Source organism: Sarcophilus harrisii, chromosome 2 (assembly GCF_902635505.1).
Source record: "Sarcophilus harrisii chromosome 2, mSarHar1.11, whole genome shotgun sequence".
Taxonomy (NCBI): domain Eukaryota; kingdom Metazoa; phylum Chordata; class Mammalia; order Dasyuromorphia; family Dasyuridae; genus Sarcophilus; species Sarcophilus harrisii.
In genome coordinates this window covers 142,566,416-142,587,202 of record NC_045427.1, presented here as the reverse complement: position 1 = coordinate 142,587,202, position 20,787 = coordinate 142,566,416, and the positions used below count along the sequence as shown (strand labels likewise).

Genomic DNA, 20,787 nt, shown 5'->3' with positions numbered 1-20,787 from the left:
TTTAGAGTCAATAACTAATTTATGCTTGAATATTCAAGAATTCATCCATAAATTATTAATTGCCTAATGGTTCAGAAATGAAAGAACCTGAGTTTTGCATCAGAAAACTTAAGTTCAAATATTAGCATGCCGCTACTTAAAATCTTTGTGATAATGGACAATCCCCCTCACCTCCTTTTTTTTTTTTTTTTTTTTTTTAATGTTTTTAGTTGTGAGTTTCCTCATCTGTAAAATGACAATATTTGGCCTAGATCAGAGGTTCCCAAAGTGTGATCTGAGAAGTGTTAGGGATTGCTACCATTTTTAAATGGAATTTATGAGGTCAAAATTATTTTCATAATGACATTTTCATAACATTTTAATTTTAGATACAGTAAAAGTTATTGTTCAGTTGTGTCAGTTACTTCATGACCCTGTTTTGGGGTTTTCTTGGCAGAGATACTGGAGTGGTTTGCAATTTCCTTTTCCTACTTATTTTACAGATGAGGAAGTTGAGGCAAACAGTGTTAAGTGACTTGCCCAGGGTCACACAGCTAATTGATGTCTGAGGACAAATAAAAACTCAGGAAGATATATTACTGACTCCAGGCCTGGTGCTCTATGCACTATGGTGCTACCTAGTTGCCCTGTGACAATAAATATTAATAGAAAAACACTAGTTTTTTGTGGGGGGAGATTCTCAATAATTTTTAATACTAAAAAGGATTGGAGAACAATTCAGAACTATGTTCAAAGGGCTTTCAAACTTTTTTCCCTTTGATCCAGCAGTCTGGGCCCGTATCCAAAGAGATCATAAAAAAAGGGAAGGGACCCATATGTGCAAAGAGGTTTGTAGCAACTCTTTTTGTAGTGGCAAGGAACTGAAAATTGATTGGATGACCATTACTTGGGGAATGGCTGAATAAGTTATGGTATATGAATGTTATGGAATATTATTGTTCTGTAAGGAATGATCAGCAGGATGATTTCAGAAAGGCCTGGAGAGACTTGAATGAACTGATGCTAAGTGAAGTGAGTAGAACTAAGAGAACATTGTACACAGCAACATCAAGATTTTATGATGATCAATTGTGATGGGCGTGATGCTTTTCAACAATGAGGGGATTCAAGGCAATTCTAATAGACTTGAGATGGAAAGTGCCATCCACATCCACAGAGAGAACTATGGAGACAGAGTGTGGATCAAAGTATAGTATTTTTATTTTTGTTCTTGTTTGTTTGCTTGTTTTCTTTCTTTCTTTCTTTCTTTCTTTCTTTCTTTCTTTCTTTCTTTCTTTCTTTCTTTCTTTCTTTCTTTCTTTCTTTCTTTCTTTCTTTCTTTCTTCCTTCCTTCCTTCCTTCCTTCCTTCCTTCCTTCCTTCCTTCCTTCCTTCCTTCCTTCCTTTCTTCCTTTCTTTCTTTCTTTCTTTCTTCCTTCTTTCCTTCCTTCCTTCCTTCCTTCCTTCCTTCCTTCCTTCCTTCCTTCCTTCCTTCCTTCCTTCCTTCCTTCCTTCCTTCCTTTCCTTCCTTCCTTTCCTTCTTTCTTTCTTTCACCATTTGATCTGATTTTTCTTAAATTTTCTCTCCTAGATCTATTTTCCAGGTCAGTTGTTTTTCCAATAAGATATTTCACATTTTCTTTCTTATTTTTTTCATTTTTTTGGTTTTGCATTATTGCATCTTGGTTTCTCATAAAGTTATTTCTCATAAAATTTCCAAATAGAATTTACTCAATTCTATTTTTTTAGGAATTATTTTCCTCAGTGAGCTTTTGTACTTCCTTTCCCAATTGGCCAATTTTGTTTTGTAAGACATTCTTCTCCTCATTAGCCTTTTGTATTTTCTTTTGCACCTCTCTCAATTCTTTCCTTAATTTTTCCTCTGTTTTTTCTTGATTTTCAAAGTCCCTTTTGAGTACTTACATGGCCTGAACTCAATTCTTATTTTTCTTGGAGGTTTTAGATGAAGGACCTTAGACTTTGTTATCATCTTCTGAGTATATGTTTTGATCCTCCTTGTCACCATAATCATTTCAATGATCAGAAACTTTTTTTGTTTGCTTTCTACTCATTTTCCCAGCCTATTACTCTACTTTTAACTCTGTTTAAGTAAAGTTCTGTTTCCAGATTGGAGGATGCATTGTTCCAGAGGTTTTGTACAGCTGTTTTCAGAAATTCTTCTAGGAATCTGATCACAAGTACTTTTTTCTGCCCTGGAGTTATTGGTTGTGTCACTGCCCCACTGTAGCTGTAAGATTTAGTGTGCTGGCTGGGGTTGAGTGCTGAACTATACCAAACACTTCACCTGGGGTATTCTGATGCTCTAAATTTTTTTTTAAATCATTATTTAAAGAAATTTGGAGAAGTTGGGCAAGTTTCTACCTTTACTCCACCATCCTGGCTCTACCTTCTTGATCTGATTTTTGTTGTGTAGCATGGGGAATATGGAAATATGTTTAGAAGAATTGTACATATTTAACTATGTTGGATTACTTGCTGTCTATGGGAGGGGTTGGGGAAGAAGGGAGGAGAAAAATTTGAAAGACAAGGTTTTGCAAAGATGAATATTAAAAACTATCTTTGCATATATTTGAAAAATAAAAAGCTACTAAAAAATAAATAAATACAGTCAGGAAAAAAGGACAGTGGATAGAGCCTGCCTCTGGAGTCTGGAGGGCCTTAGTTTCAATTCAGCCTCAAAAACTTAACACTTACTAGCTGTGTGATCACTTTGGGCAAGTCACTTAAAGCCAATTGCCTCATCAATAAAAAAGAATGAAAGCGTTTGAGATCTGTTGGTCTAGATGATCTGTAAGACTCTTTCCAACTTTAAATTAATGATCCTATAGCCATTCAACATAAAGCTTCCATCTCAACAAATAACCAGAGAGGGAAGGACAGAGAGGTCCATCTTATCAACAGGAAGACTCTGTCTCTAAGACAATGAAGGATTCATATATGTGAGATAAGTCACAAGGCAGGTTGATAGATGAGTGCCATACTTCGAATGAGAAATCTGAATTGGAATCCTTCTTCAAATACTTATTAGCTATGATCTTAGAAAAGTGATTTAACCTCTGTAAGTCTCAATTTCCTCACCTGTAGAAAGGGTATTATAACAGTACTTATCTCCTAGGGTTGTTGGGAGGATTGGATGAGATAATTTTTGAAAAGCACTTTGCAAGTCCTTAATCACTTTATAAAATAAATATAAAAGATCATACTTTTGTTCCCAAACTTTCACTTTATTTTCTAGTGATCTATACCTGAGTAAGAGGAAGAGGAACTAAGATATAAAGTCCCCACAAAGCTATCTACATCTGGTGCTTTTTGTGTTTTGGGGCAATCAGCCTAAAATAGGAAGAGGTAGAGGATATGCCAAGCTGGATTAAGAAATTCACTAGGAGATGTAGCCACAGGATAGTCTAGCTACCCTTTACACCTTGCAACTTCCTATTTTAATGAATTACTCTTTATAAATAGACATAAAGATCAATTGTTAGTGAAAATGACTCATATGAAAGTGTTTATATGATTCTACATCTAAAACCTATATCAGATTGCTGAACATCTGAGGGAAAGGGGAAAAGAGGGAGGGAAAGATAGAATTTGCAACTTAAAACGTAAAAAAAATGCTAAAAATTGTTTCTACATATAGTTGGGGGATAGAATATTATTAAATTTTTTTAAAAAGTGTTATATTACTGAAGGACAACTGTACCCTCCTGGCAATACTGACAGCAAAGATCCAATTGACCTGACCAAGTCAGGGCCCCAGATAATTTCCCAAAGTAGTAGTAGTTTTTTTTTTTTTTTTTTTTTTTTTTTTAATTTAATAGCCTTTTATTTACAGGATATATACATGGGTAACTTTACAGCATTAACAATTGCCAAACCTCTTGTTCCAATTTTTCACCTCTTACCCCCCCCACCCCCTCCCCTAAATGGCAGGATGACCAGTAGATGTTAAATATATTAAAATATAACTTAGATACATAATAAGTATACATGACCAAAACATTATTTTGCTGTACAAAAAGAATCAGACTCTGAATTATTGTACAATTAGCTTGTGAAGGAAATAAAAAATGCAGGTGTGCATAAATATAGGGATTGGGAATTCAATGTAATGGTTTTTAGTCATCTCCCAGAGTTCTTTTTCTGGGTATAGCTGGTTCAGTTCATTACTGCTCCATTAGAAATGATTTGGTTGATCTTGTTGCTGAGGATGGCCTGATCCATCAGAACTGGTCATCATCTAGTATTGTTGTTGAAGTATAGAATGATCTCCTGGTCCTGCTCATTTCACTCAGCATCAGTTCGTGTAAGTCTCTCCAGGCCTTTCTGAAATCATCCTGTTGGTCATTTCTTACAGAACAGTAATATTCCATAATTTTCATATACCACAATTTATTCAGCCATTCTCCAACTAATGGACATCCATTCAGTTTCCAGTTTCTAGCCACTACAAAAAGGGCTGCCACAAACATTCGTGCACATACAGGTCCCTTTCCCTTCTTTATAATCTCTTTGGGATATAATCCCAGTAGTAACACTGCTGGATCAAAGGGTATGCACAGTTTGATAACTTTTTGAGCATAGTTCCAAACTACTCTCCAAAATGGTTGGATTCGTTCACAACTCCACCAACAATGAATCAATGTCCCAGTTTTCCCACATCCCTCCAACAATCATCATTATTTTTCCTGTCATCTTAGCCAATCTGACAGGTGTGTAGTGGTATCTTAGAGTTGTCTTAATTTGCATTTCTCTGATTAATAATGACTTGGAGCATCTTTTCATATGACTAGAAATAGTTTCAATTTCTTCATCTGAAAATTGTCTGTTCATATCCTTTGACCATTTATCAATTGGAGAATGGCTTGATTTTTTATAAATTAGAGTTAATTCTCTATATATTTTGGAAATGAGGCCTTTATCAGAACCTTTGGCTGTAAAAATATTTTCCCAGTTTATTGCTTCCCTTCTAATCTTGTCTGCATTAGTTTTGTTTGTACAAAACTTTTCAGTTTGGTATAATCAAAATTTTCTATTTTGTGATCAGTAATGATCTCTAGTTCTGCTTTGGTCATAAAGACCTTCCCTTCCACAGGTCTGAGATGTAAACTATCCTATGTTCCTCTAATTTATTAATGATTTCATTCTTTATGCCTAGGTCTGAACCCATTTTGACCTTATCTTGGTGTACTGGCGTTAAGTATGGATCAATGCCTAGTTTCTGCCATATTAGTTTCCAATTTTCCCAGCAATTTTATCAAACAGTAAGTTCTTATCCCAAAAGCTGGGATCTTTGGGTTTATCAAAGACTAGGTTGCTATATTTGTTGACTGTTTTATCCCTTGAACCTACTCTATTCCACTGATCAACTAATCTATTCCTTAGCCAATACCAAATAGTTTTGGTAACTGCTGCTCTATAATATAATTTTAGATCTGGTACAGCTAAGCCACCATCATTTGATTTTTTTCATTAATTCCTTGAAATTCTTGACCTTTTGTTTTTCCATATGAACTTTGTTGTTATTTTTCTAGGTCATTAAAATAGTTTTTGGGAGTCTGATTGGTATACGCTAAATAAATAGATTAGTTTAGGTAATATTGTCATCTTTATTATATTTGTCGCTCTATCCAAGAGCATTTAATATTTTTCAATTGGTTAGATCAGACTTAATTTGTGTGAAAAGTGGTCTGTAATTTTGCTCATAAAGTTTCTGATTTTCCCTTGGCAGATAGATTCCTAAATATTTTATATTATCAGTAGTTACTTTAAATGGAATTTCTCTTTGTAACTCTGACTGTTGGATTTTGTTAGTGATATATAAGAATGCTGATGACTTATGTGGGTTTATTTTATAACCAGCAACTTTGCTAAAGTTGTGGATTATTTCTAATAACTTTTAGCAGAATCTCTGGGGTTCTCTAAGTATACCATCATGTCATCGGCAAAGAGTGATAATTTGGCTTCCTCATTGCCTATTCTTATTCCTTTAATCTCTTTCTCAGCTCTTATTGCTATAGCTAGCGTTTCTAATACAATATTAAATAATAACTGATGATAGTGGGCAACCTTGTTTCACTCAGATCTTATTGGGAATGGTTGCAGTTTGTCTCCATTACATATGATGCTTACTGATGGTTTTAAATAGATGCTGCTGATTATTTTAAGGAAAAGTCCATTTATTCCTATACTCTCAAGTGTTTTTAATAGGAATGGATGTTGGATTTTATCAAATGCTTTTCTGCATCTATTGAGATGATCATATGGTTTTTGTTAATTTGGTTATTAACATGGCCAATTATATTGATAGTTTTCCTAATATTGAACCAGCCCTGCATTCCTGGTATAAATCCTACTTGATCATAGTGTATTATCTTGGAGATGATTTTCTGTAGTCTTTTGCTAATATCTTATTTAAGATTTTAGCATCAATATTCATTAGGGAGATTGGTCTATAATTTTCTTTCTCTGTTTTCAGCCTACCTGGTTTAGGTATCAGTACCATGTCTGTGTCATAGAAGGAATTTGGTAGGACTCCTTCATTCCCTATTTTATCAAATAATTTATATAGCATTGGGGCCAATTGTTCTTTAAATGTTTGGTAAAATTCACATGTAAATCCATCTGGTCCTGGGGATTTTTTCTTAGGGAGTTGTTTAATTGCCTGTTCTATTTCTTTTTCTGAAATGGGACTATTCAAGCAATTTACTTCCTCCTCTGTTAATCTGGGAAGTCTATATTTTTGGAGGTAGTCATCCATTTCACTTAGGTTATCAAATTTATTGGCATAAAGTTGAGCAAAATAACTCCTTATTATTTCTCTAATTTCCTCTTCCTTGGTGGAAAGTTCTCCCTTTTCATTTTAAGACTACTAATTTCATTTTCCTCCCTCCTTTTTCTAATCAGATTTACCAAAGGCTTATCTATTTTATTGGCTTTTTCATAGAACCAACTCTTAGTTTTATTAATTAGTTCAATAGATTTTTTACTTTCAATATTTTTAATTTCTCCTTTTAATTTTAGAATTTCCAATCAAAGTAGTAGTAGTAATAGTAGCAGCAGTAATAGTAGCAGTAGTAATAGCAGTAGTAATAGTAGTAGTAGTAGTAGCAGCAGCAGCAGTAGTAGTAGTAGTAATAGCAGTAGTAGTAGTAGTAATAGCAGAAGTAGCAGTAGTAGTAGTAGTAGTAGTAGTGGTAGTAGTAGTTGCTTTTGTTCTCCTCCTCCTCCTTTTTCTTTCCTCTTCTTCCCTTTATGTTTTGTCAACATACTGCCTTTTCATTGGGCATATGTGCTAACATAATTATCTCATATCTTTAGGCTTCTGAGCCATCAGCTATTAACATATTAATTGACTAAACTCAAAGGATAACTTTTCTTTGAAATTATTGATATTGTTTAATTGGTTTTTAGTAGTGTTTGATTTTTTTGTGACCATATTAAGAGTTTTCTTGGCAAAGATAATCTGGTGGTTTGTCATTTCCATCTCTAGATCATTTTACAAATAATAAAACTGAGATAAACAGGGTTAAGTGACTTGCTCAGGATCACACAGTATCTGAATTTACATTTGAACTCCGGTCTTCCTAACTCCAGGGCCAATGCTCTATCCACTGTGCCATTCAGTTGCCCCTTTGGTTAATTCTTTTACCTCTCTATATGGGTGTACTCTAAATGGCATAGCTCATAGCTTACCCAAATCTCGTTTTATGTATGACTCTTATCCATGTCCTTCTATAAATATGTGTGTTTGTGTGTGTGTTCTAAAGTGTTGAGACCTTTCTCTAGATCTCTTGAAATTGCATGAATAGCAGTGGAGAATATACTTTATCCATTGGTCATTCCATTCATGTAGCATTGTTAGTGCTACATGAAAAGCCCTTCTCTTTTTCCAGGCATCTTTCTTTCTGTTGACATCATAGAATGCCTCATAAATCCATTATAATCTCCTTAAAATTGGGGCTAAAATTGGAAGCAATGCCTAGAGTACATGATTTGTAATTAATTTGGAAGAAGGCCAGTTGGATATGATGATAGCTATAAGAGAAATGTTTTGAATTATGATACTCCTCTGTATTTTTACACATTTAAGATAGAGCTGCCAATTTCAAAGTTGCTATAAGCAGGGTTTAATTCACATCATACTTACTGTTTCTACATCTGTCAAAAAGGGGTTAGTAATAACTCCCCTTCCTTACAAAGTTGTTATGAAGATAACATGAGTTAATATAGCTATAGACTCTGAAATAAAAGGGACCTTGAAGTTAATATAGTTCACTCTTTTGCCAATACATAAATAATTTCTTTAGTGTATCTGAAATGTGATCATAAAATCTTGGCTTGAATACTGCTGAGAAGGGCCATGAGCCCTATTTTAAGGGTAAATAATAATAATAATAGCAATGTAAATAAATGGAGAGCATCTAGAAGAGTTGACCAGAATTGGGAAGGGTCTCCAAAGAACACCATACAATGATGAGTAGACCAAATGTATAGGTTTGCTTAATTTGGAGAAGGTGGGGTGAAATATACAATAGCAATTTTCAAGTATTTATTCACAAACAAGTTAGTCGAAATGTCCTCAGAAGTCCCAATTGGCATTAAATTCCTATGAGTCAGTATCTTATAAGATCTGGGGCATAAGCTAGCCAGGCTTCTTAGACTTTTTTCACTTGAGATTTCCCTTTTTATTCTAGAATTTTTTATGTGATCCTGGGTATATAAGTTTATAAAGTATATATATACAAATCAAATATTTACTGATAATAAATCATAGTTTTGTGACCCTAACATCCAATTATGAGACCCCCATTTGGGGTTGTAAACCACCATTTAGGAAGTTGGGGATTAACCATTATCCCTTGAAAAGGAAAGAATGAAAGGAAAATAGGTGAGGTGAAGAGTTCCCAGTATGAACATTGATGTTTGACTGCTACTCAATATAGTAGCAGACAATGCTATTTGCCAGAAGTAAGGGGCTTAGAGATCTCATTGGAGGCTTGAAGAAAGTAGAAGGTATTTAGAAGAGTTAAACAGTATGAAAGTATAGTAGAGTCACATCAGCAGGGTGTCATCAATGTCATTGTCGATTACATAAAAATCCTCAACACGTGTTATATTATTTTCCCCTTATTTCCTGTGTTTTACTGGTCAAGTCCCATGATAGTAAATATAATTATAATCTGATTCCATGTATACATCACTTTCCAAGGTTTAACCAGCCAATTTCAAGCAGAATTCAATACTATGGAATTTTAGGACAGATAAACTATTGGAACAATCTTTTAGGAGCTGGCTGTCATGAGATTTGATTTGTAGCAAAAATGAACCATGTCTGATCAATGGTATAGACATCTTCACAGTCCCTTTGTGGAGTTTTCTGCTTTGCTATTTGATTTTCCTATTTCAGTGAAATAGAATTATTAATAATTTCAAGGGACAGTTTGATTCAACAATAGGATTTTCACCTGTCTCTCAAATAACTAGAAGGTCTTAATTTGGAAACATCTGTTCTACATCTGTGCTGCATTCTTTTACAGAACTTGGGATATCAAATTGTGAAGTAAATAGGACTATGTGTGTATAGATATGAAGGGAAAGGGATTTTGTACTTTAAGAAACTGTATTACTAGCTGGTTCATATTGAGTCACTTTGTGAGTATTGGATGAAAGTTTTGTGTTGTCATTAGTGTGTTTTTGTTAGTTGTAAGTTTTATAAAAATATTCATCAGTGATATCTTTTCTATATTATTTTATTTTTTAAAAGAACCTTGTCTAAATAAATAATCACAGTTCTGAGAGTGTTTCTTTTTGTATCCCTAGTGCTTAGCTCAGTGCCTGACACATGTTGTTATTCAGTTGTTTCAGTCACTCCTTTTAACCCCATTTGGTGTTTTCTTGGCAGAGATACTGGAATGGTTTTGCCATTTCATTCTCCAGCTCATTTTATAGCTGAGGAAATGGGAGCAAATAAGGTTAGGTGATTTGCTCAGAGTTGCATAGCCGTTAAGTGTCTGAGGCCAGATTTGAACTCAAGTGAGGAGTCTTCATGACTTTAGATTCAGTGCTATAGACACTTTTGCACCTAGGTGCCATATATATGTATGTATTTACACATATATACATACACACATGTATATACATATATATACACAGATAAATACATATAACCATGTGTGTGTGTGTGTAATCCATGCTAGTGACACCAAACTTTAGACTAAGCAGAGGTTAGTTACACTGTTCTCTCTTCCCCATCCTTGTACTTAATGAATTCGATGATTTCATTTGCTCTAGTTACAGACTATATATATAACCATATGTATAGCATGTAACTCTTCACAGTACATTTGTGAATCCTGTTAACTATTAAAAAGAAATAGATTGTACACTTTTACATATCCTTTTTAAGCCCACAAACATATAGTTCAATCCCACAAATGTGGACTAAGTACCTATTTTGTAAAAAGGTGCTAATCCCCCTGATACTATTTTGTTCAAGTGATGCAAATTGATGAAGCAGAAATTGTGCCCTTCATGGTGTCTGAGATGCTCACCTTTTTTTTCATTAGTATTTCATTTCTCTAAATACACGAAAAAGCAGCCTTCACCCATGCAAAACTCTGTGTTTCAAATTTTTCTTCCTCCCTTTCCCCTCTCCAAGACATCAAGCAATCTGATGTAGGATAAATGTGTAATTCTTCCAAACACACTTCTATATTCTTCATGCTGCACAAGAAAAATCAGATCAAAAGTAAAAAAAAAAAACAGACAACAACCACCAAAGGTGAAAATGCCAAGCCTTGACCCACACTCAGTTTCCATAGTTTTCTCTCTGCATGTGGATGGCACTTTCCATCACCAGTGTATTGGAATTGTTTTGAATTACTGCATTGTTGAGAAGAGCCAAGTACATCACAGTTGATCATGACATAATCTTCTTGTTACTGTGCAGAATGTTCTCATGGTTCTGCTCATTTCACTCAGTGTCAATTCATATAAATCTTTCCAGGCTTTTCTAAAATCAATCTGCAGAGATGTTCTAATTAAAGGGAACTTTAGTTAATAGAGGAGATAAAATTTTCCTCAGTAGATTCTTACTTTAACAAGACAGATAGATGGATAGACAGATAACTATCTATACATATATCTCTATCTCTTTCTATCCTTCTGTCCATCCATCCATCTATCTATCTGTCTATTTATCAATCTCTCTCTCTCTCTCTCTCTCTCTCTCTCTCTCTCTCTCTCTCTCTCTCTCTTTCTCCCTCCCTTCCTCCCTCTCTCCAATCTACCTACCTATGTATCTAGCTATGAATCACATCCTACTAGAGAAATAGGCTATATACTGGTTCTTCCAGTAGCCTCATTCTACCAAAGAAGAAAGTTAATTGAGAAATTTTCTTTAATGAAGACATTTATTTCAATTTAGTAAGTTTTGATTAAGTTCTTATTGTGTATAGCACACTCCCAGATGAGCAAGATACAAAGATTGAGAAGATAGTCCCTTTTCTAAGTGAGCTTATGGTCTACTAGGCATAGTAAACACAAAATTACATAATAAGTGTATAATATGCTGCTTTTTTCCATTAGTTTGGTGCTACAAAGGACACACAAAACATTTTGGCATGCGGGAAGGGAAAGGCTAAGCAATTGCATAGTACCTACTATATGCCAGGTACTATATTAAGTGCTTTTTACAAATGGTATTCCATGTGATCCTCACAACAACCTTGAAAGTAGATACTATTATTATCTCCATTTTACACTGGAAGAAACTGAGGGAGACAGAGTTTAAGTGACTTGCTCAAAGTTACACAACTAATAAGTTTTTGAGGATAGATTTAAACTCATTTTCATGACTATAGGCTGCATAAAACATTTTGAATCAACCATTAAAGGATATAAGATGGTGTTACTACTAAGAAATGATGTGTGAAAAGAGCAGAACAACAACTTTGGTTTGATTAAAAAAACCTGCTAAATACATGTATGAAGAGATATACCTTTCAGATGGGACTGGAACAGTTTGAGGCAGGAATTATTGCATAAATATATCATCAAGTCAAAAACAAAATGTAATGTCCTTTAAGCTACCCAGTGAAAAATTGGGTAGCTTAAAGGAGCAAGAATGAACTTTTATTCACTAAAAACTAGAAAACTTGAATACGAAGAAACAGTTTTAGGGGCCTTAAACGGGTCACAGAACTTCTTAAACTTTTTCCACCTATGATCCCTTTTTACTTGGCAAATTTTATGTGACCCCGGGTATGTAGGTATGTAAATCAAACATTTACTGATAAAAAATTATAATTTCACAATCCCCACATTCAGTGACACAACCTAATATGAAGTTGTGATCCACTTTAAGAAACTGAGCTTTGGAGGACCATATTGTAAACTTGGAGGCAGAAAGCTCATGGCTAAATAAGATAACTACAATAAGAAGAATTAATAAAGACATATGGAGAATGAATGAGGTATACTTTTAAAAGTTTTGTTTTGTTTTGTTTTTTTGCTGAGGCAATTGAGGTTAAGTGACTTGCTCAGGGTCACACAGTTAGGCCAGATTTGAACTCAAATCCTCCTGACTTCAGGGCTGATGCTCTATCCACTGCACCAACTAGCTGCCTCTTTTAAAAGAATTTTTGATGTCACAGGATAATTTGGGAAATTGTTTCATTTTCAGTAAAAGGTGAATTACTGAGAGTTAGGAGGCTTTGATTTAAACTATTGAAAAATTTTGGTGGTAAAGGAGACAGGAAGTTGAAGAAAGAAGCACTAAGCAAATGAAGATTGGAGACACTGTGGGGAATTGGGAAAAGTTTTCTGGACTGATTCAAGAGACTAGTGTCAAGATGAGTCAACTAACATCAGCCATGTGATATTATGTGATTCTTGATTTGCTGGATGAAAACTGCAGTTTTAGATGTTACTCTTCAGGGTACCTGAAGTTTAAGAGAAAGGAAATTTTCCAAAATGGATAGTGTTTTTTAATGCCCCTTCTGGATCAAGAAGGAAAGGTAGAATGGAAAAAAGATATGTACTTTACCTGCATGTAAAAAAAAAAAAAAAAAGCTGACTAGATTGTTTGTCTTATGCAAAGAGTCAATCTTAGCTGGTTGTGTGTGTTGGGGGTGGGGGGGGGGGGAGGAAGGGAGAGAGGGACAGTACTAGTTAGCTCTATTCTGATTGTTTTGATTGCAATAAAATTTCTGGGTGAGTATCTGATTTGGTTTGTATACCCCAGAGAGAACTAACCAGATGAACCGAAAGTGCTTTAGCTTAAAGGGAACTGCTATTCATATTAGATGTTAATATTTTCTGAATGTCCTTGTTGGAATAATAAGCTGAAAGAGCTTGTAAATGCTGCATTTACATATAGAAAGAAAAAAAGAGGATTTGTCTAGCTAGGAAGCAATGAGGACCTTCAGATGAACAGTTGGCAAAGAAAACATTTCATATGATGCAAATGTTTCTCCATGGTCTAAATGACATGAAATCCTATAGTGTAACATGAATTATTCCTAAAACATGAATTTTCCTCCTTTATGTATTTCTCTGCTAGATTGCTATTTATTTGTGTGTGTTCCGTTCTTCTCTCTATATACTGGCTGCATAGGTAGGAAAATGTGACCTAGATTATATGTGAATTGTGATGCATTGTATCACTTATGCATTTGCTTCCCTAATATGTGTATTAATTTATTTGGGATATTATTTCTTTTGTCACTTTACTAAGTAAATGGTTATATTCAAGATCTAAAAGTGTGATTATTATGAGTTTGGTATGTATGTATGTAAAAGTAACACTTGCTGCTTGGATTTTTAATATTGTAGCCAATCATTGTGTGTTAAATTTTAATAACTGTATAAATAGAAATGTATCAGTGGGGATTCAAGAATTGTAGTGGTGAATAGGAAGGAATTTATTTCACTTCAACCTGGTAATCTCTAGTATACTGAGAGGCCTGGTTTATAAGCATGTGATGATAGTCTATCTTTAAGAACTTGGAACTCCTAATATGATGGCAAGTTGAAACGAAAATGAGTATGTGCTTCCATGCCCTGTGTATGTGGGAAGGTATCATGCTACACTGTAGGAGTGGGCATACCATATACTTGTGAATTAGAGTTGAATTGGAGAATTGTATTAAGTTAAATGCATTAATTAAATTGAATTGAATTCAGTGCATTGGAGAATTGAAAAAACAAAGTTTTGTGTTAAGTTCAAAGAAGAAGATCACTACCTACCAAGAAAATCTGAAAAGACTTTTGGAAGAAGTGGTATTTTAGTGGAACTTGAAAGAAAGAGGGAGAATTCAGCTGATGAATATGAGGAGAAAAAGTACAAAAGAGTTTGAGAGAAGGAACAAAAGGTGAATGGGTACAGGTAGTGTACAGGGGGCAAAATGTAAACTGATTTGATTACTATATGAGTGCATAAAGACTAGTAATATTAGTTGACTGAAAAGGTAGAGGGTCCCAAGAATAAGGAGTTACTTTAATGACAGGCAAAGGGGAGCCATTGAGAAATTCTTGAGCAGAAAAGTGAAATGACCAGATCTAGATGTGAGAAAGATGATTCTGACAACAGTAAGAAGGTTAGATTGAAGAGGAGGATTAAAAGTAAAATGATCTACAAAGGAACTATTCTAGTAATATAGTATTGAGAACTTATCCTAGAGCAGTACCACCAAAGTACCACTTTGGTTTCGAAGCAGCTGCCTGATACTGACACTTCATAGACGTAGTGTGACTATTTCTATATGTCTGTACTGATGAGGCTCCTATTTTTCTAGAATAATTAGTACTACTGATTTCCAATCATTAAGTTCTGGGTAAAACCAGAGAAAAATAATTAACCTAATCTTAATAGCAGGAGTAGAAAAGCATAGATGGATGCAAGAGATATTGGACAAATTAAAAATTGATTGGATAAGAAATATGAGGGAGAGAAAAACAATATGAGGATGGAGACAAAAACAAACCTAAATTTGCAAACATGGCAAAGTAGTAAATAGTTGCTTTATAAAAATAGTGAAGTCAAAAGGAACAATGTATTTGGGGGAAGATAATGAACTGACTTTTAGACATGTTGAGTTTGGGGTCTCAACAGGACAGTCAGATGATATTCATTAATATAATATTAATGATAGTAATGGCTGACATTTACATAGTCCTTTAAGGTTTACAAAGTTTTTTACAAATATTATCTCACTTTTTCCTCACAACAACCATACAAAGTAGCTGTAATTATTAATTATATTTTACAGATGAGAAAACTGAGGTAGAGAGAGGTTAAATGATTTGTCCAGGTTCATATATCTGAAGACATCTGAAGATGAGTGGCAATAGTCAAGAAAATAGGATTAAAGATACAGTGTTGAAGTAATCTGCATGAAGATAGTATTATAAGTAATCAAATGAATGAGATTGCCAAGGGAGAGAATTTAGAAAGAATAAAAGGGCCAAGAACATCCCTTTGGGAACACCCACTACTTCCTCTCACGAACTCTCTGCTTAAACTAAGCTGGACAACATGTTCCCAAAACATGCTTTTTTTCTTCCACCTCTTAAAAAAAATCCAAATAAGGAATTTAGATTTGGAGAAATCTAAATAGTCAATTCACTCTTATGAGCAGCTTATATAAAATGAAAATATTTTATGCCTGTGTTACAGCTTTTATCTGAAAGCTAGCATCTCATGTTTTCTGATGGTGAATGCTCTGCTCTTTTGTATGAAAAAGCAGATATATAAAATGTTGTAGCCCCTTTTCCAAAGCGAGTCAACAGTGGAGCTGCCAATGAAAACTCTGTATCCTCAGTCCTTCTCCATTATTCTGTTCATTTATCATAAATTGCTGGTTTCTACCATCAGCCACAATGTAATTTCCCTTTTTGCTTTTTACCCTTTAAAGTTCCCCCATCATATGACCCACACATTATGGAACATTATCAAATCAGACTGTCAAAGCACACACATTTGTCAGTGAATGTATGATTCACACCCTAGAAACAATGAATCAGCCAAAATTCAAACTTGAAAATGCCTCTTGTTTTCTAGATATGCTACTATAGATCAATCAAGTCCCTTTTCTTTCCATTTTTTTTTCTAACTGAAAATTTCTTAAGTTGTATAGGATAGTGGAATGACACTATATGTATTATTTAGAAGAAATTCTCAATACCTATTGCATTTTTAGATTAGGAACATGAATAGACATCAAGATTAACTTCAAATTAAATATCATTGAATTTCTTTTTCAAGAAATAAGAATGCTTTTCTTTCATTCAATTTTTTTTAGTTTAATTGATGGAAAATCACATAATCTGTGAATTATCTGATTTTTATGCTTTATCAAATTTTACACTAAATCAGTAGTAAATTAAAAACAGAATCTTTTTCAATTGTTATGATTGTGCAACATATATATGCATATATATATATATATATACATATATGTAACTAGATATGATATATACATTTTTAAACTTAGTTCCAGTCTCTGAGTCTACAGTAATACTATTTCTTCTTTTCTCCCTATTCTTTGTGTTCCCTGATACTTTTAACAAACAGAATGTTTGGAGCATTTAAAACTAAACCACATGTCAGAAATGGTATTTAAAATACATTTGAGGGAATAGTTTTGAGACTATTTGACTTATTAAGCATGCAAATCATTTTAATTAAGAAGATTAATTGATTTAGGCATTAGAATAGACTCAAATTTTGCAAGGAAAGAAGAGAAAAATTTTCTGTCCTCCATTTCCCAGATATGCCTTGGAAAGGACTGGTTTCATAAATAGCTGCTTAAAAGTTTTTAAGCTTCAAAGTTAAAATAAAAAATATACTGATATCCACATAGTGAGTTTTTCAGTGTTATTCTCACCCCCCCCCCTTAAAATCCTCTCACTCTCCCCTCCTCCCTCTTTCTAGGTAATCCTTATACTTCCTTTATATGGAGGATGTAAAGAATTTACAGTTGGGTCTTTGCAAAGCTTCTGACACTTGCCACCCAGAGTGTCAGTAAAGATGAGTTACCCTTCCTGGAAGAACTTTGAATGAGATGCAAAGAGACCCTGGGAACTTGACCAGTCAAACTTAGAAGTATGAAGAGAATGTTAGTGGGAGGAAGTGGAGGCCGTGAGTCAGCATGAGTCATTCTGTTCCAATGAGAATGAAGGCTGACTGAGAGGTGTGTATATCTTTTTTTTTTTTTTTTTCTTCGTCTTAATCTTTGGAACATCATTGGTGAATGGAGGAAAAAATAAGTGATTTTGCCTATCTATATGCTTGGTGCTTTTCAGGTATTAAGTTCTCACTTCAATGAAACTTTGCATGAATACATAAATGTGACTTTTATCCCCCTAGGCATCCTGTTCTCAAGGAGGTGGAGCAATCAACTTCTCCCTGGTGAGTGTGTCTCTATCACTTTAATGATTTCTGCAGTTTGTCTGTGTCTCTGGGTTGGGTTAGAGGATGCTGCTGTACACTGAGCAGACTTTAAAGCTTTGATATTTTAGTAGAACATCAAATCCCCTTTCTTACCATTAATAACCAGTTGTCAAGGTAGCTATTGGAAATTTTTCAAGGAATCAATGGACAGAATTTAGGCACTGATAGTCTATTATGGTGGGTTTGCTTAATTCAGTAGTCCTTTACTTGCAGCTAAACTAAGTGCTTTCACTTAGAAAGTTAAAGATGGAGCTTGATACAGGGAGTTTGAACTTATATAGAAGTGACTATTCAAGTTGGCTTTACTTTGGTTTTACAGAGCATTTAGGAAATTCACCCCTGGACAATTTCTGTTCTTTGCTGACCACAAAATGGAAATGAATGGTCAGAAAGTTACCTTCAGTTTCTTTAGCTCACCCATGTGAATGTTTTTGTCTTTATGGTCTTTTACATTTTTCAAGTAGTGGTACGATCAGAAGAAAAAAAATTTGGAGGAAAGAAGAGAGAAGGGCATTATAGTTGTGCAATTAGGAAAAGTCATACAGTTTAATCAACTTGAAATTAAGATCTTTAATGTGGATTTCTTATGAAATTGCTGTTTCTTAGGTTGTAACTACATTGATCAATCAATGTATTTAAAGTACAATATAAGATTTTTTTCGGGGCTGCTCTAATTACTGTAAATGAAACAGTTAAATGTCACTCTGTATCATATGATAAACATTTTGGGAAATTTGCTTTTGTTTAAAAAAACACATACCAGCAAGTAGGACAAGATGAGCAAAGTCTACATATTTTTTTTTTTTCAGTAGAATCATTCAAGTGTGTAGGCTCTCTGGGTTAAAAATGAGTCAGCTTCTTAGTTTTCAATCTGATTACTTCAGGAGAGATTAAATCTGCTCCCCTGCCCTCCCTCTCCCCCCCCCCCCAAGAAAAGAGTATGATGGTAGAAGGTACTATGAGGAGTGTGAGACTATTCCAGGCATCTCCATTTCTAATGAACTCCATGCATTTTGGCAGTCCATACTTTGATCAGATGAGTAGCGTGGTTCTGGGGACTGAGAATAATTCACATAATTGAGATTGCTTTGTGGTCTTCATCAAACTTGGCTTGTTTCTGCAGTTTTTCCTTCTATATAGGTATGGGGCATCCATTTTGGGGTAGAATGACTTCAAAAAGAGAGGAGTTTTAAATTTTTTCAAACTATTATTCTGACCTTAACAGGCAATATATTCCCAACAAGAGGTGCCTTTCTGCCCATGTCTAGCTGGGCCTCCAGTTCTTTTGCCACTCATAACAAGGACTATGACAGTCTATAAGTACCTAGACCTCAAGAGGTATTGACTTACAGCATTTAAACTTGGAAGCAGGCAGGTTAGAGCTTGCTTGTCTTATGTAACCTACTGGGCTTAGAAATTAATAGCCAGAGTTGGTTTTGTGTTACTGATAAATTGAATAATCTTTAAAAAAAATTTTCAGTAGTATTTTATTTTTCCAAACATATGTACAGAATTCAACATTCAGCTATATAAGATTTTGTGTTCGAAAATTTTCTCTCTCCCTCCCTTACCTCTCATGTCCCCGAAATAGCAAGCAATCTAATATAGATTAAATATGTGCAATTGAATAATCTTTGTGCCTTAGTTTTCCCATATATGAAATAGGAATGATAGTACATGATCCCTTAACTACCTGACAAAGTAAAGAACTAAATAAAATTATATATTAATATGAATGAGTCTATAGGTACAGATCTCTGTCTCTCCCTATGAATCCAAAGGACTGTTTTATAGAAATATGTTGGATAATTTCATGATACTACAATAGTAATAGTACTAGTCTTCAGTCAGAAGAATGGAAAATTTATATCTGACACTTCTGGAGGGCATTTGCAAGAGATTCAGAAATATTTGTTTGCCTATCATGGTAAGAAAGGATGAGGAGAGAGATATGTGCTTTCTTTTTCTTGTTCCAATTCTTTTCCATTAAATTCCTCCACTGGTGCTCTTGGAAATGTCAATTTTCATAATGAATATTATTATTGTTATCACCAATGATAAGAATAGCTTATGTTTGTATTGCATATTACAGCTGTCAGGGTACTTTCTCATAGATTCTTCTTTCAATTAAATGAGGTAATCATTTGTTAAATCATGAAGGCAATTTTCAGCTGGTGACTGTTTTAATTGAATATATACTTAGAATGTACTTTGCTAGAGCTTTTGGTTTGTGGCATACACTTGTTTAAGAATGTTCTGTTGCGTAATTTTTCATCTTTCTAGTTTAGTGTTGCGGTAAGAGGTTACTTTTACGTGGGCAGTGATTATCCCTGAAATAAGTTTGTCTTTGCAGTAGTTAGAAGGATGATATTGACAAACCTTCTATTTATGGTGCAGTGCTGAACTTTGAATCAGGAAGATATGAGTTCAAATCCTGTGTGAAATTTTGTATTAGCCTGTGATGCTGGGTAAGCCATTTAATTTTTGGCTGCCTCAGTTTTCTCATTAGTGTTTTCTCATTAGAGTGTAGTTTCTCATTATAGAGCACATGAGATAGTAATGTGCTCTATAAAACCAGATTAAATATTAATAATTGATCCCCATCTATAATTCAATATTTTGAAAGAGTAGGATATAAATGCTCATTATTACCAGAGTTTAGAGAGTTCATGATGAGTCCAATCTCTTAAATGCTTTAAATATCTTGAGAACAGGTACTCTAAGGCCAGAAATGAGTTCAATTTAATTTTATGCTAATTATCAGACATCATTATATTGAATCAATGTTATTTAAAAATGATCATGGTTTCCAGTCCAATTCATTTTTGAATATTGGGAGGAAACTACAAATATTTGTACAAAATGGAGGCCAGTTTTTGTAGCCCATGCCAGGAATTTAGAATATTTTTTTATGGTCAGAATTTTCTCCTATTCATTTTTAATAGTCATCTTTTTGTTCTCCATTTTTTTTTTGGCTGCCAAGCAAGTGGAGTCATTGTTTCTCTATGAACTTTCTCTCATACAATGTATTCCCTTGTATTCAATTCTATACCTCTTGAGCCCATTTCTAAGTTGAGAAAAAATGATCCAGAGAGGAGTTTAACCTAATTTACTAATTAGGCTACATTAGACCTGAAATAAGATTGTTGTAAATGAATGAAAGAAGGCAGAGATAGGTAGTAAAATGGGATTCATTCAGTAAGTTTAATATTACTTTAGAAATCAATATACTATTGTATGTGTGTTTTATACAGGATCTGAGGCAGAGGAAATTTCCTACTGAAGAAACTCTTTCCCCCTAAAAGTAGGCAATTGTTCTTCACTATAACATCTTAG

General features: G+C 34.1%; 1 long non-coding RNA gene across 11 annotated transcripts in view; it reads left to right on the top strand.

Moving 5' to 3' along the window:
* Window positions 1-20,787, top strand: part of LOC116421439 — a 635,315-nt gene that overhangs the window by 282,104 nt on the left and 332,424 nt on the right. For 10 of the 11 annotated variants that reach the window (XR_004231803.1, XR_004231802.1, XR_004231799.1 and 7 more), the window contains 2 exons: window positions 16,933-17,191; window positions 17,368-17,409. This is a non-coding gene — a long non-coding RNA (uncharacterized LOC116421439). The remainder of the gene's footprint in view (window positions 1-16,932; window positions 17,192-17,367; window positions 17,410-20,787) is intronic. The other variant, XR_004231807.1, reaches the window with a different exon arrangement.